The sequence below is a fragment of the Bufo bufo genome, chromosome 3 (genome assembly GCF_905171765.1).
Source record: "Bufo bufo chromosome 3, aBufBuf1.1, whole genome shotgun sequence".
Lineage (NCBI taxonomy): Eukaryota > Metazoa > Chordata > Amphibia > Anura > Bufonidae > Bufo > Bufo bufo.
This window is the reverse complement of record NC_053391.1, coordinates 314,148,009-314,162,424: the sequence shown is the minus strand read 5'-3', so window position 1 is coordinate 314,162,424 and position 14,416 is coordinate 314,148,009.

The window sequence follows — 14,416 nt, the reverse complement described above, 5'->3', positions numbered from 1 at the left end:
TTAACTTGGAGTTACATTGTGTTGTTTAAGTGTTCCCTTTATTTTTTTGAGCAGTGTATATATACAGTACAGACCAAAAGTTTGGACACACCTTCTCATTCAAAGAGTTTTCTTTATTTTCATGACTATGAAGGCATCAAAACTATGAATTAACACATGTGGAATTATATACATAACAAACAAGTGTGAAACAACTGAAAATATGTCATATTCTAGGTTCTTCAAAGTAGCCACCTTTTGCTTTGATTACTGCTTTGCACACTCATGGCGTTCTCTTGATGAGCTTCAAGAGGTAGTCCCCTGAAATGGTCTTCCAACAGTCTTGAAGGATTTTTCAGAGATGCTTAGCACTTGTTGGCCCTTTTGCCATCACTCTGTGGTCCAGCTCACCCCAAACCATCTCGATTGGGTTCAGGTCCGGTGACTGTGGAGGCCAGGTCATCTGGCGCAGCACCCCATCACTCTCCTTCATGGTCAAATAGCCCTTACTTTCAAAGTTTTCCCAATTTTTCAGCTGACTGACTGACCTTCATTTCTTAAAGTAATGATGGCCACTCGTTTTTCTTTACTTAGCTGCTTTTTTCTTGCCATAATACAAATTCTAACAGTCTATTCAGTAGGACTATCAGCTGTGTATCCACCTGACTTCTCCTCAACGCCACTGATGGTCCCAACCCCATTTATAAGGCAAGAAATCCCACTTATTAAACCTGACAGGGCACACCTGTGAAGTGAAAACCATTTCAGGGGACTACCTCTTGAGGCTCATCAAGAGAAGGCCAAGAGTGTGCAAAGCAGTAATCAAAGCAAAAGGTGGCTACTTTGAAGAACCTAGAATATGACATATTTTCAGTTGTTTCACACTTGTTTGTTATGTATATAATTCCACATGTGTTAATTCATAGTTTTGATGCCTTCATAGTCATGAAAATAAAGAAAACTTTTTGAATGAGAAGGTGTGTCCAAACTTTTGGTCTGTACTGTATATATATATATGTATATATATATGTATATATATATATATATATATATATGTATAAATATTATAAGACAAAGATCCAGAGATAGGTAATGTAATGATCAATCCATCTCCTGATTATGATCATAAATTCTTATTGTCAATAATCAAATAGCACAAAGAAACCATCCTCTAGTATAGCAGAGTGTTTCGAGTCAACCAAAATTGGTGACACCAATATCCCTTAAATACAAGAACATTAGGGTGCCATCTAAATTGATGACCCCCTCGTTATAACGCGTTTCACCCTTGTTGTCTTTGGGTTCCTCAGGGGACAAAGTACATACAGAATGATAGGGGTATAAGTAGTGGCTTAATAGATATGAGCAGACTGCCAATAAGTTACGATGCAATCTGTAAAGCAGTCTGTCCATATGTGTGGGCGTCTGACAGCCTCCCGGCGTCTGCAGTAGTACAGAGCTGTGTATATTTTAGATAAATATTAAAAGCTAAGTTTTAAGGGTGGTAGACTACCAGTATGAACAGGCACCAAAGGTAGGCAAGTTCATACACCGGATACCTAGAATCCTATCTCACCCTATAGGACCCTGGAACTAATGTCAGGGCTGAGTCTACCTGTTTCTCCAAATGGAAGGACGAACAGGAGTCTCCCTCAGGCCTAATGACAAACAACTGTGAAAGGCAACACACACATATAAATAAACAAAATACAATATGAAAGGAAACACTTATCTTCAATGAAGCTTTGGTAACACCAGGAACTCAGCCGAGAACCAAACACAAGCTAACCACAAGTCCAGTCGAAGATATAAACCGCATAGCATAGTGGGAGAAACAACAATAAATAGAGAAGGTTAAATGACCAAAATAGCAACACCTGGGGAAAGAAGGTGTGGCAAGCACCAGAAACAACACAGACGTCATTTGTGGGCTCGGCATGCATGTTGGTACCTGCATCCTTTGTAAGTAATGGAGGCCATTATGGCTCCAAAAATGGTAAAAGGCAGAGTGGACCCAGCATGCATGTGGATCCAACACTTCCTGAACTTTATGCTGGGCATTATGGCGCATATCAGGTAGTACACTGCTCAAAAAAATAAAGGTCACACTTAAACAACCCAATGTAACTCCAAGTCAATCACACTTCTGTGAAATCAAACTGTCCACTTAGGAAGCAACACTGAGTGACAATCAATTTCACATGCTGTTGTGAAAATGGGATAGACAACAGGTGGAAATTATAGGCAATTTGCAGGACACCCCCAATAAATAAGTGTTTCTGCAGGAGGTGATCACAGACCACTTCTCAGTTCCTATGATTCCTGGCTGATGTTTTGGTCACTTTTGAATGCTGGCGGTGCTTTCACTCTAGTGGTAGCATGAGATGGAGTCTACAACCCACACAAGTGGCTCAGGTAGTGCAGCTTATCCAGGATGGCACATCAATGCGAGCTGTGGCAAGAAGGTTTGCTGTGTCTGTCAGCGTAGTGTCCAGAGCATGGAGGTGCTACCAGGAGACAGGCCAGTACATCAGGAGACGTGGAGGAGGCCGTAGGAGGGCAACAACCCAGCAGCAGGACCGCTACCTCCACCTTTGTGCAAGGAGGAACAGGAGGAGCACTGCCAGAGCCCTGCAAAATGACCTCCAGCAGGCCACAAATGTGCATGTGTCTGCTCAAACGGTCAGAAACAGACTCCATGAGGGTGATATGAGGGCCCAACGTCCACAGGTGGGGGTTGTGCTCACAGCCCAACACCGTGCAGGACGTTTGGCATTTGCCAGAGAACACCAAGATTGGCAAATTCGCCACTGGCGCCCTGTGCTCTTCACAGATGAAAGCAGGTTCACACTGAGCACATGTGACAGACGTGACAGAGTCTGGAGACGCCGTGGAGAACGTTCTGCTGCCTGCAACATCCTCCAGCATGACCGGTTTGGCATTGGGTCAGTAATGGTGTGGGGTGGCATTTCTTTGGAGGGCCGCACAGCCCTCCATGTGCTCGCCAGAGGTAGCCTGACTGCCATTAGGTACCGAGATGAGATCCTCAGACCCCTTGTGAGACCATATGCTGGTGCGGTTGGCCCTGGGTTCCTCCTAATGCAAGACAATGCTAGACCTCATGTGGCTGAAGTGTGTCAGCAGTTCCTGCAAGTCGAAGGCATTGATGCTATGGACTGGCCCGCCTGTTCCCCAGACCTGAATCCAATTGAGCACATCTGGGACATCATGTCTCGCTCTATCCACCAACGTCACGTTGCCCCACAGACTGTCCAGGAGTTGGCAGATGCTTTAGTCCAGGTCTGGGAGGAGATCCCTCAGGAGACCGTCCGCCACCTCATCAGGAGCATGCACAGGCGTTGTAGGGAGGTCATACAGGCAAGTGGAGGCGACACACACTACTGAGCCTCATTTTGACTTGTTTTAAGGACATTACATCAAAGTTGGATCAGCCTGTAGTGTGTTTTTCCACTTTAATTTTGAGTGTGACTCCAAATCCAGACCTCCATGGGTTGAAAAATTTGATTTCCATTTTTAATTTTTGTGTGATTTTGTTGTCAGCACATTCAACTATGTAAAGAACAAAGTATTTCAGAAGAATATTTAATTAGGATGTGTTATTTTTGTGTTCCCTTTATTTTTTTGAGCAGTGTATTTAGTATTAGGACCCGTCTTACAGAGATCGCCTTGACGTTCGGCAGACAGGCTCAGATGGTTTTGTACAAAATGCATTTGCCAAGCATCTCACTTTTTGTCAAGGCTGATTTCAGCCTGTAATTGTGGGAGGGGCGGAGGCTCTATAAGTTCCTACGCACCCATGCTCCCACACTGGCATCTTTCCGTGCAGAGGGCTGTTCCTGTCAGGGCTTACGTCAGTTGCGTCATAATCGAGCGTCCAGCTAGGTAAGTGTTGCTGTCGGCGCCCCAGCTGCCCGCCCTTCTCCTTCAGGGAGCCTCCGATTTCCCCTCCCTTCAACAACTGCTACCGGAGCGGTCACCCTACCAGTGTCGGGGGATTCATCCCCTCCCGCGCAATCAATTCGCACCCGGTCGCACCATAAGAGGGAGGGGATCGGCTGCTGCAGCGCTCACAGCACTCCGGAGGCTGGTGAGACGCCGCTCTCAACTTCATTGTGAGCCCGGCCTGGGTCACGTGCACAGTGAGATCCTGGGCAGTGTGTGAGTTCAGTCTCCTCTCCACTGCCGACTCCGACTTCCCCAGCTGGGGCCAGAAGTATGGGGCATATTATTAAGAGCCTCTGGACCTAATTTGTTTAGATATAATCTGGCCCTGTTTTTCATGGCTGAACGGGGGCACAAAAAAATTAAACATTTAAAAACAAAACCCATGTTTCACAGTATCTCAATGTTATTCATGCATGCCATACCTTTCCATATACAGTATTTTGATTTTGTTTCATTATAGACATTTTGTTTCTGGTTTACTTCCGGTCGTGCATGACGCCTATCCAGGTCAACTTAACAGAAATTTCCATGCCTACTCACGCTGTGTAGGCCATTTTTTCTTCATACAAGGTTTGTAATCTCTCATTCAGGCGCTTTTACATTATCTAAGCCGATCTATGCTATCTGTCGCTCAATCACGCCACACTTCTCTCGTAAATATACACTGCCGGTTCACGTTATTCTAATCAATTTCCTATTTACCTATGTGTAATAAAAAATAAAAAAAAACGCCTGTTTACGTTTTTCAGGCCGCATTTTCTTTCAATGTTTATAGCCTAGTTACGTTATTCAGACCACGTTCTTGTTCAATGTCTATAGCCTGTGTACGTTATTCAGGCAACGTTTTGTCACATCCGTGTTTTACCACCTGTTTACATTATTCAGGCCGTGTTTACTTCAATGTCCACAACGGTTGCCCGCGGCAATGTGTTGCTATGAGAGCATGCGGTGAAGGTGTCTCGGCCTTCTGGGTAATTTCCGTGACATAGTTGCCACACATGCTGTTGCCAGTGGTAACGTGTGGTTTGGCATGCTTGTGTGTGCACTTCCCCTTTAAGTTGTAGCCTCCCTCTGTCTGGTGCTGTAAGGGTTAACTCCCTGACTGGGTGTGGTCATTTGGCTTTTATCTTCTGTGAATTCCTGGCTGGAGTCAGTGGTACTTCAGCTGTCGTTGGTGCTGGAGCTCTGCTCCAGTCCAGGATGTTCCATCTGTCCAGTGAGGGCCACCCTTGTGGTCATACTGTCTCGGTGGAGAGTGGGGGAAACCCCCCACTGTGCGGTGTCAAAGGGTAAAAAGGAATCAGCCTGGCTAAAAGGAGTAATAAGGGGGCAGGTCACCTCCTACAGCGTCCCATATCCTCTCCCTGACTCCTCACCGTATGAGCGGACCCCGTTGGTAGGACGACTCATACTCAGGATTCCTAGAGACCCTAAGTCACCCTGGTAATCCCTCACCAAGGAGCAGGGAAAAGACGACCTGTTCATCCCAGTAATGGAGGAACAGGAGTCTCTATCTGAGGCCAGGCTGCAAGGAGAGGGGAACACATACAGCATAAGGAGATGGCAGGTAAGCGAAACCAATAACACACTTACCTGCCACAGACACTCTGACTGGAACCCGTGCACTAGTGCTGCTGTCCACACCAACATTAAAGGACACAGCACACACCATAAACCACACAAGAACCCAGGACATCCATAGCTGCAATAAACATGAGACAGGGGAATGTCTAGCAAACATGCTGGACACCAAACACCACCAGACATGTAACACCAAACTAGACATACAAACACCCTGAACATAACCCACTCCATACAAATAGGGTCAGGAAGGGAAGGAGACACCAGGATGACATTGAACATCTATGACCACAAGGGTGGCCCTGACTGGACAGATGGAACACCCTGGACTGGAGCAGAGCTCCAGCACCAATGACAGCTGAAGTACCACTGACTACAGCCAGGAAACCACAGAAGATAAAAGCCAAATGACCACACCCAGTCAGGGAGTTAACCCTTACAGCACCAGACAGAGGGAGGCTACAACTTAAAGGGGAAGTGCACATACAAGCATGCCAAACCACACGTTACCACCGGCAACAGCATGCGTGGCAACCATGTCACGACAATCACCCAGAAGGCCGAGACACCTCCACCGCATGCTCTTATAGCAACACGTTGCCGCGGGCAACCGCATGTGTGGCAACAGTGTCACAGCGCAAACCAAAAGCCGTGACACCACCATAACTCTCACCAGGTACAATTCTTGATAGATGGTTTCACAGAGGGTTTTCATATGGGTCTCGTTACCCTCCCTCAGTCCACCTGGGAAGGTCCCAACCTCATGTCAGCAGTCAATGATGCCAAATCAGTAGATTCCTTAATTCAGGCAGAAGTGGAGAAAGTTTCCTTATTGGTCCTTACTCCATGGTTCCTTTCGATTATTGTAGAATCAACCCCATCAACATTGTCACAAAAAAATTCTCAAATAAAAAACGCTTGATCTACGATCTCTCAGCGCCTCATGGTTCAGATATTCCTAGCCTCAACTCTAGAATTCTCCATGAAATACTCCTCACTTCACTAGGCTATATCACTTATTCTTTTGGCAGGTAAAGGTAGCTTTCAAGCTGCTGCCTATCAACCCACAACTTTGGAAATTCTATGGAATAAAATGGGAAGGTCTATACTACTTCGCAAACCGCTTAACATTCGGATCCAAGAGCAGTCCTTGGCTATTTGACCAGTTTGCACAGGCCCTACATTGGATTCTGGTAAACCACTGCGAATGCCCAATGGTCATTCATTAGTTAGACGGTTTTCTGTTGGTAGAACAACCCGGCGTTAAACCCTGTAAACTTAATAATCTCTTCCAAGTATTCGCAAGCCTTAACATTCCGGTCACCCCAACCAAAATAGAAGGGCCCTCAACGGTAATAACCTTCCTAGGTATAGTCCTAGACACAGAAAAAATTGAAGCAAGACTGCCAGAAGAGAAGCTTATCAAATTCAAGGAGATTATTTCCAATTTTGTGGGTTCCAGAATTCTCATGAAACAGGAGTTACAATCCCTGCTAGGCATGCTAAACTTCACAACTAGAATCATGCCCCAAGGCAAGGCCTTCATGTCCAGATTATTGGATCTACTTCCCGCAGCCACAGAGAAGGACTCCCCTGTATTCCTGGATTTCCAAGCAATGGCCGACTTGACCATGTGGAATACCTTCCTGACCAACTGGAATGGGATCTCCTTATTCATTCCCCAATTGAGTCCCTCTTCTCCTATGGTTTACTCAGATTCAGCCGCCTCCAGAGGTTTGCAGCCATATATAAAAACTAGTAGTTCACAGGTCACTGGCCCCCAGAAATCTCTTCAGTCAACGAGTACCTCAGATCCTCCCCGCTATTAGAGATCTATCCAATTGTAGCTGCTGCTCAAGTCTGGGGTAGGCAATGGGCCAATTCTCCTGTGCAATTCATCACGGATAACCAGGCAATAGTGGATATCATTACCAAGGGCAGGTCAAAGTCATCTTATATCATGCCCTTCGTTCGCAAATTAGTTTGACTTTCCTTACATTATAACTTCCAAGTGTCATGCAGACATATCCAAGGCATTCAGAACTTAGCCGCTGACGCATTATCACGCTTACATTTCCATAATTTTTTTCAGGTCATGCCTAAAGCGGAACAAACTTCATATCAACAGCCAAATCCTTTGTGCAAAGGTTGCTATCTGCCAACATGGCCAGAAAGTACAAGACCGGCTGGAACATCTTCAAAAAATGTTCCCTTCTCCATCCAAGGGAACATTTCCTGGCTTATTGTCATAAACACCTTAAACTTACGTACAATTAAATTAAATTATATTTGGCTGGGGTGCAATACTACTCAACTTTGAAAGATCCAGATAGTAGGCCAATCTTCACTTCCCCCGCAATCAAGGCAACTCTCAGAGGTATTCTAAAAAGCAGCTGAAACACCACTCCAAGCAGACAACCAGATTCAGGGGAACTGTTCAGAAAACTCTCCAACTCCCTAGACGGAAATCCTTTTGGGCTCCAACCCAGCACGGTTATTAAGGATGCCATGTATTTAGGTTTCTATGGGTTTCTACGACCAGGGGAATTCACCGGTTTCTCTCCCAAATCTAAAGGTTTAACTAGGAGCCAACTAGTATGGAATCACGACCATTACCTCTTATATCTGCAGTCAACCAAAACATCACAAACCGGGCCTCCCGTTCAAATTTAATATTTTCAAACTTTCAACAAGTGGTGCGCCATTCAAGTTTTAAATAAGTTGGTAATAACCTTGGGTAATTCCTCCCCTGACAGCCCGCTACTGCCTTTCAAAACCAAGCCCCTCATGACAGCACAGTTCATATCCCACATCAGCATCTTAGCAACTGGGTCAGGTGTTGATCCCAAAACCATATCAGGGCACTCGTTTCGGATCGGGGCAGCCTCCGCGGCTTTCAAACACAATGTGCCCAGCCATATCATTCATAAAATAGGATGCTGGCAATCGTCGTGCTTTACCAGGTACATTCCTAACCCACACAATGAAATTTCTGAAGCTTTCTGTAATTTAGTCTTATAATTGCTTGTATTTAATTAAATCCTAAGCTACCCTGCTTGGCTTCTTTTGCCCCTTATAGGCCTACCCACGTTCATAGCTATGGGCACAATCCAAGCCATTCAGTTAAGTCAGCAGGATGTGGATAGTTCAACTATCTTGTCACCATCATGTTGAGTTCTAGTATCTGTAGCCATGACCACAATTTGTCAAGGCTGATTTCAGCCTGTAATTGTGGGAGGGGCGGAGGCTCTATAAGTTCCTACGCACCCATGCTCCCACACTGGCGTCTTTCCGTGCCCCACCTTCCCTCTTTTACTGGCTCTCCTCTGGGTATGCCCCCTTATAGGCCTACCCACGTTCATGGCTATGGGCACAATCCAAGCCATTCAGTTAAGTCAGCAGGATGTGAATAGTTCAACTATCTTATCACCATCATGTTCTAGTATCAGTAGCCATGACCACAATATAAATAAGTGTAGCATTAGCACTATAATATTTTTTGTGACTATGGCATTATTGTACTTTATCTGGTATGCAGGGTGCTGTTGCATTGTCTTTTTTCTCTCTATGTTTTTAGCCATGGCAGCGTGCACCTGCGCATTGGGATGTGCTGACTAATCCCCTTTTCTTTGCATATATATATATATATATATATATATATATGTATGTATATATATATATATATATATATATATACAAACCGGATTCCAAAAAAGTTTGGACATTAACAAATTGTGAATAAAAACTGAATGCAATGATGTGGAGATGGCAAATGTCAATATTTTATTTGTAATAGAACGTAGATGACAGATCAAACGTTTAATCCGAGTAAATGTATCATTTTAAAGGAAAAATACGTTGATTCCAATTTTCACGGTGTCAACAAATCCCAAAAAAGTTGGGACAAGTAGCAATAAGAGGCTGGAAAAAGTAAATTTGAGCATAACGAAGAGCTGGAAGACCAATTAACACTAATTAGGTCAATTGGCAACATGATTGGGTATAAAAAGAGCTTCTCAGAGTGGCAGTGTCTCTCAGAAGCCAAGATGGGTAGAGGATCACCAATTCCCACAATGTTGCGCAGAAAGATAGTGGAGCAATATCAGAAAGGTGTTACCCAGCGAAAAATTGCAAAGACTTTGCATCTATCATCATCAACTGTGCATAACATCATCCGAAGATTCGGAGAATCTGGAACAATCTCTGTGCGTAAGGGTCAAGGCCGTAAAACCATACTGGATGCCCGTGATCTCCGGGCCCTTAAACGACACTGCACCACAAACAGGAATGCTACTGTTAAGGAAATCACAGAATGGGCTCAGGAATACTTCCAGAAACCATTGTCAGTGAACACAATCCACCGTGCCATCCGCCGTTGCCAGCTCAGGCGTTTTCACTGGGCCAGGGATCATTTAAAATGGAGTGTGGCAAAATGGAAGACTGTTCTGTGGTCAGACGAGTCACGATTCAAAGTTTTTTTTGGAAATCTGGGACGCCATGTCATCCGGACCAAAGAGGACAAGGACAACCCAAGTTGTTATCAATGCTCAGTTCAGAAGCCTGCATCTCTGATGGTATGGGGTTGCATGAGTGCGTGTGGCATGGGCAGCTTGCATGTCTGGAAAGGCACCATCAATGCAGAAAAATATATTCAGGTTCTAGAACAACATATGCTCCCATCCAGACGTCATCTCTTTCAGGGAAGACCCTGCATTTTTCAACAAGATAATGCCAGACCACATTCTGCATCAATCACAACATCATGGCTGCGTAGGAGAAGGATCCGGGTACTGAAATGGCCAGTCTGCAGTCCAGATCTTTCACCTATAGAGAACATTTGGCGCATCATAAAGAGGAAGGTGCAACAAAGAAGGCCCAAGACGATTGAACAGTTAGAGGCCTGTATTAGACAAGAATGGGAGAGCATTCCTATTTCGAAACTTGAGAAACTGGTCTCCTCGGTCCCCAGACGTCTGTTGAGTGTTGTAAGAAGAAGCGGAGATGCCACACAGTGGTGAAAATGGCTTTGTCCCAACTTTTTGGGGATTTGTTGACACCATGAAATTCTGATTCAACATATTTTTCTTTTAAAATTGTAAATTTTCTCAGTTTAAACTTTTGTTCCGTGATTTATGTTCTATTCTGAATAAAATATTAGAAGTTGGCACCTCCACATCATTGCATTCAGTTTTTATTCACGATTTGTATAGTGTCCCAACTTTTTTGGAATCCGGTTTGTATACTGTATTGATTCTGGTGCTGTATTTATGTAAGGAGCTTGGTTGTGGTTCTGTATTTATGTTATATGTTTGGTTCTGGTCTTGTATTTATATAATAAGCTTGGTTCTGGTGCTATATTTGTGTAATGAGTTTGGTTCTGGTGCAGTATTCGTTTAATGAGATTGGATCTGGTGCTGTATTCATGTAATGAGCTTAGTTCTGGTGCTGTATTCATGTAATGAGCTTGGTTCTAGTGCTATATTCATGTAATTAGCTTGTTTCTGGTGCTGTACTCATGTAATGAGCCTGGTTCTGATGCTGTATTCATGTAATCAGCTTCGTTCTGATGCTGTATTCATGTAATCAGCTTGGTTCTGGTGCTGTATTCTTGTAATGAGCTTGGTTCTGGTGCTGTACTCATGTAATGAGCCTGGTTCTGATGCTGTATTCATGTAATCAGCTTCGTTCTGGTGCTGTATTATTGTACATCACAAGAAAATTTAGACTAGCACATTCATAATCGCAGATGCATATCCATAAAGCTAACATGCAGGAAGCAAACACACGTTTGATCAAAAATGTGCGCAAAGAGCTTCTATTTTTTAAAATTTTATGTATTCATCACCATTTGGATCCTAAATGTCTCTGCCAAGTTCACAGATCTCCATATAAGGAGACCAAAAAGACATATATAGGTCAAGACGTATTGGACATATAAACACTCCGATGTTGTACACATATAGATGTTAATCTCTCAATACAGTTGAGTGTTGTTAGTTCATGTCAGAGATAAAGATGTGCCTTATTGTAAAACAAACAGCGATTACTACTTGTTTGATTACCAAGTTTGTATTAGTATCGGTAAGTATGAATTGGTGATGTGATGGTGACACCAAACATATACTTTTCAAACGTTCCTTTAGATTAATAGAGTATTAAAAATTACATAATATGATCCTTAGGAGATTTGTTAGTAACACATATCGTGCATGATGTAGCTATAGCGCCGTACATTACCAATCCTGCCAGGGCCGTCTTTAACAAGGGGCAAAAGGGGCAGCTGCCCCGGGCCCAGTTGCTCCTGGGGGGCCCAAGGCAGCTGCCTCTTGAGCCCTGCTAGCCACTGCCCCGGGTGTCAGGCTGTCAGCTACACAGGGGGTGCTGCCATGCCTGCCGGCACTCCAGGCAGCGTACTGTGAGAGCTGTGATTCTCTAGGACCTTAGATGACATCATCACCATGTGACCAGTAACCTAGCAATATTACTGGTCACATGGCTATGAGGTCATCAAGGTCCTACCAGGAGTGTTGCTGTAGAAGTTTGCCTTAAAGGGCTTCTGTCACCCCACTAAACAGTATTTTTTATTTTTTGGGTTACTTATAATGCCTATAATGCGATTTATGCATACATACTGTAATTAATCATTTTCGTTCAGCAGATTCTGTTAAAAACTTACTTTTAAAATATGCAAATTACCTTGCTACCAGCAAGTAGGGCAGCTACTTGTTGGTAGCAGCCGCATCCTTCTATCATAATGACGCCCCCTCCGCATGTTGATTAACAGGGCCAGCGGACGGGATCTTTCTCTGGCTGGCCCTGTCTGCTATCAAGATCTCGCGCCTGCACCGTAACGGTATTCAGTCGGCGCAGGCGCACTGAGAGGCGGACGCTCGCTCAGCCGCTCCATCCTCAATGCGCCTGCGCCAATGACGTCACATCTACACCCGGCGCAGGCGCATTGAGGAAGGAGCACCGAACGAGCGTCCTCCTCTCAGTGCGCCTGCGCCGACTGAAGACAGGTACGGCGCAGGCGCCAGATTTTGAATGCAAACAGGGCCAGCAGAGAAAGATCCCATCCGCTGGCCCTGTCAATCAACATGCGGAGGGGGCGTCTTTAGGATAGGAGGATGCGGCTGCTACCAGCAAGTAGCCACTCTACTTGCTGGTAGCAAGGTAATTTGCATATTTTAAAAGTAAGTTTTTAACAGAATCTGCTGAACGAAAATGATTAATTACAGTATGTATGCATAAATCGCATTATAGGCATTATAAGTAACCAAAAAAAAAAAAAACTGTTTAGTGGGGTGACAAAAGCCCTTTAACTGTGGAGCTTTTTTTGTGAAGATTACATCAGAAAAAGGTGACAGGGGCTGTTATGCTAATATACTGTAAACTACTGTATAGTGGGGTGCTGTATAGTGTTGGGGGGGCTGTATACTGTGGGGGCTGTATACTGTGGGGGGCTGTATACTGTATACTGTGGGTGCTGTATATTGTGGAGTGCTATACTGCTGTACTGTATAATGTGGGGGGCTGTATACTGTGGGGGCTGTATACTGTATACTGTGGGGGCCTGTATACTGTGGGGGGCTGTATACTGTGGGGGGCTGTATACTGTATACTGTGGGTGCTGTATATTGTGGCGTGCTATACTGCTGTACTGTATACTGTGGGGGCTGTATACTGTAGGGGGCTGTATGCTGTGGGTGCTGTATATTGTGGAGTGCTATACTGCTGTACTGTATACTGTGGGGGGCTGTATACTGTGGGGGGCTGTATACTGTGGGGGGCTGTATACTGTATACTGTGGGTGCTGTATATTGTGGAGTGCTATACTGCTGTACTGTATACTGTGGGGGGCTGCATACTGTATACTGTGGGTGCTGTATATTGTGGAGTGCTATACTGCTGTACTGTATAGTGTGGGGGGCTGTATAGTGTGGGGTGCTGTATCGTGTATAGTTTGGGGTGCTGTATACGGTGAGGTGCTATACTGCTCTACTGTATACTGTGAGGTGTTGTATACTGTGGGGTGCTGTATACTGTGGGCTGCTATACTGCTCTACTATATACTGTGGGGTGCTATACTGCATACTGCGTGGTGCTGTATACTATAGGGTGCTATACTGCATACTGTGGGGTGCTGTATACTATAGGGTGCTATACTGCATACTGTGGGGTGCTGGGGTGCACTGTAACACTAGGGTGAACCGAGCCCTGGTCTCCTTCCTGCAGAGCGGTGCCCATTTCCAGCCCTGAGCCCAGCTGCCCAGAGCATTGATCCTGAGCCGCTGGAGTCTTCAGAACTGGAAGTATTTACAGTCATTCACTGTACTCTACTAGGTGTGTGGATTTTTTTTTTGTATATGTTGTGGTGGAAGGCGTGATTGCCTGCTAAGGTGTGGGAAGGCGGGATCCAGGGGGCCCAAGTAAATTTTTGCCCAGGGTCCAATCAATATTAAAGACGGCCCTGAATCCTGCGCCCATCTCTGCACCCGGTCTCAGTCCATACTGTATAATACAGGTCCACTCTCTGTATGTGTTTACCGATCTTCACACGCGGCGTACCACGTGGTTTCTTTGCTTCAGCGTTTTTGGTCCTATGTTTGAGATGTTGTGGTGTTACTTGTTGCAATCACAGGGTTAGTAAGGGCGATTAGGCTTGTATGTAGGATGGAGATATACATATAGATATCATCTGTTGATCTTCTTATCATATCGTACAGCGTACATATCTACAGTCAGTTCCATAAATATTGGGACATCGACACAAGTCTAACATTTTTGGCTCTATATACCACCACAATGGATTTGAAATGAAACGAACAGGATGTACTTTAACTGCAGACTGTCAGCTTAAATTTGAGGGTATTTACATCCAAATCAGGTT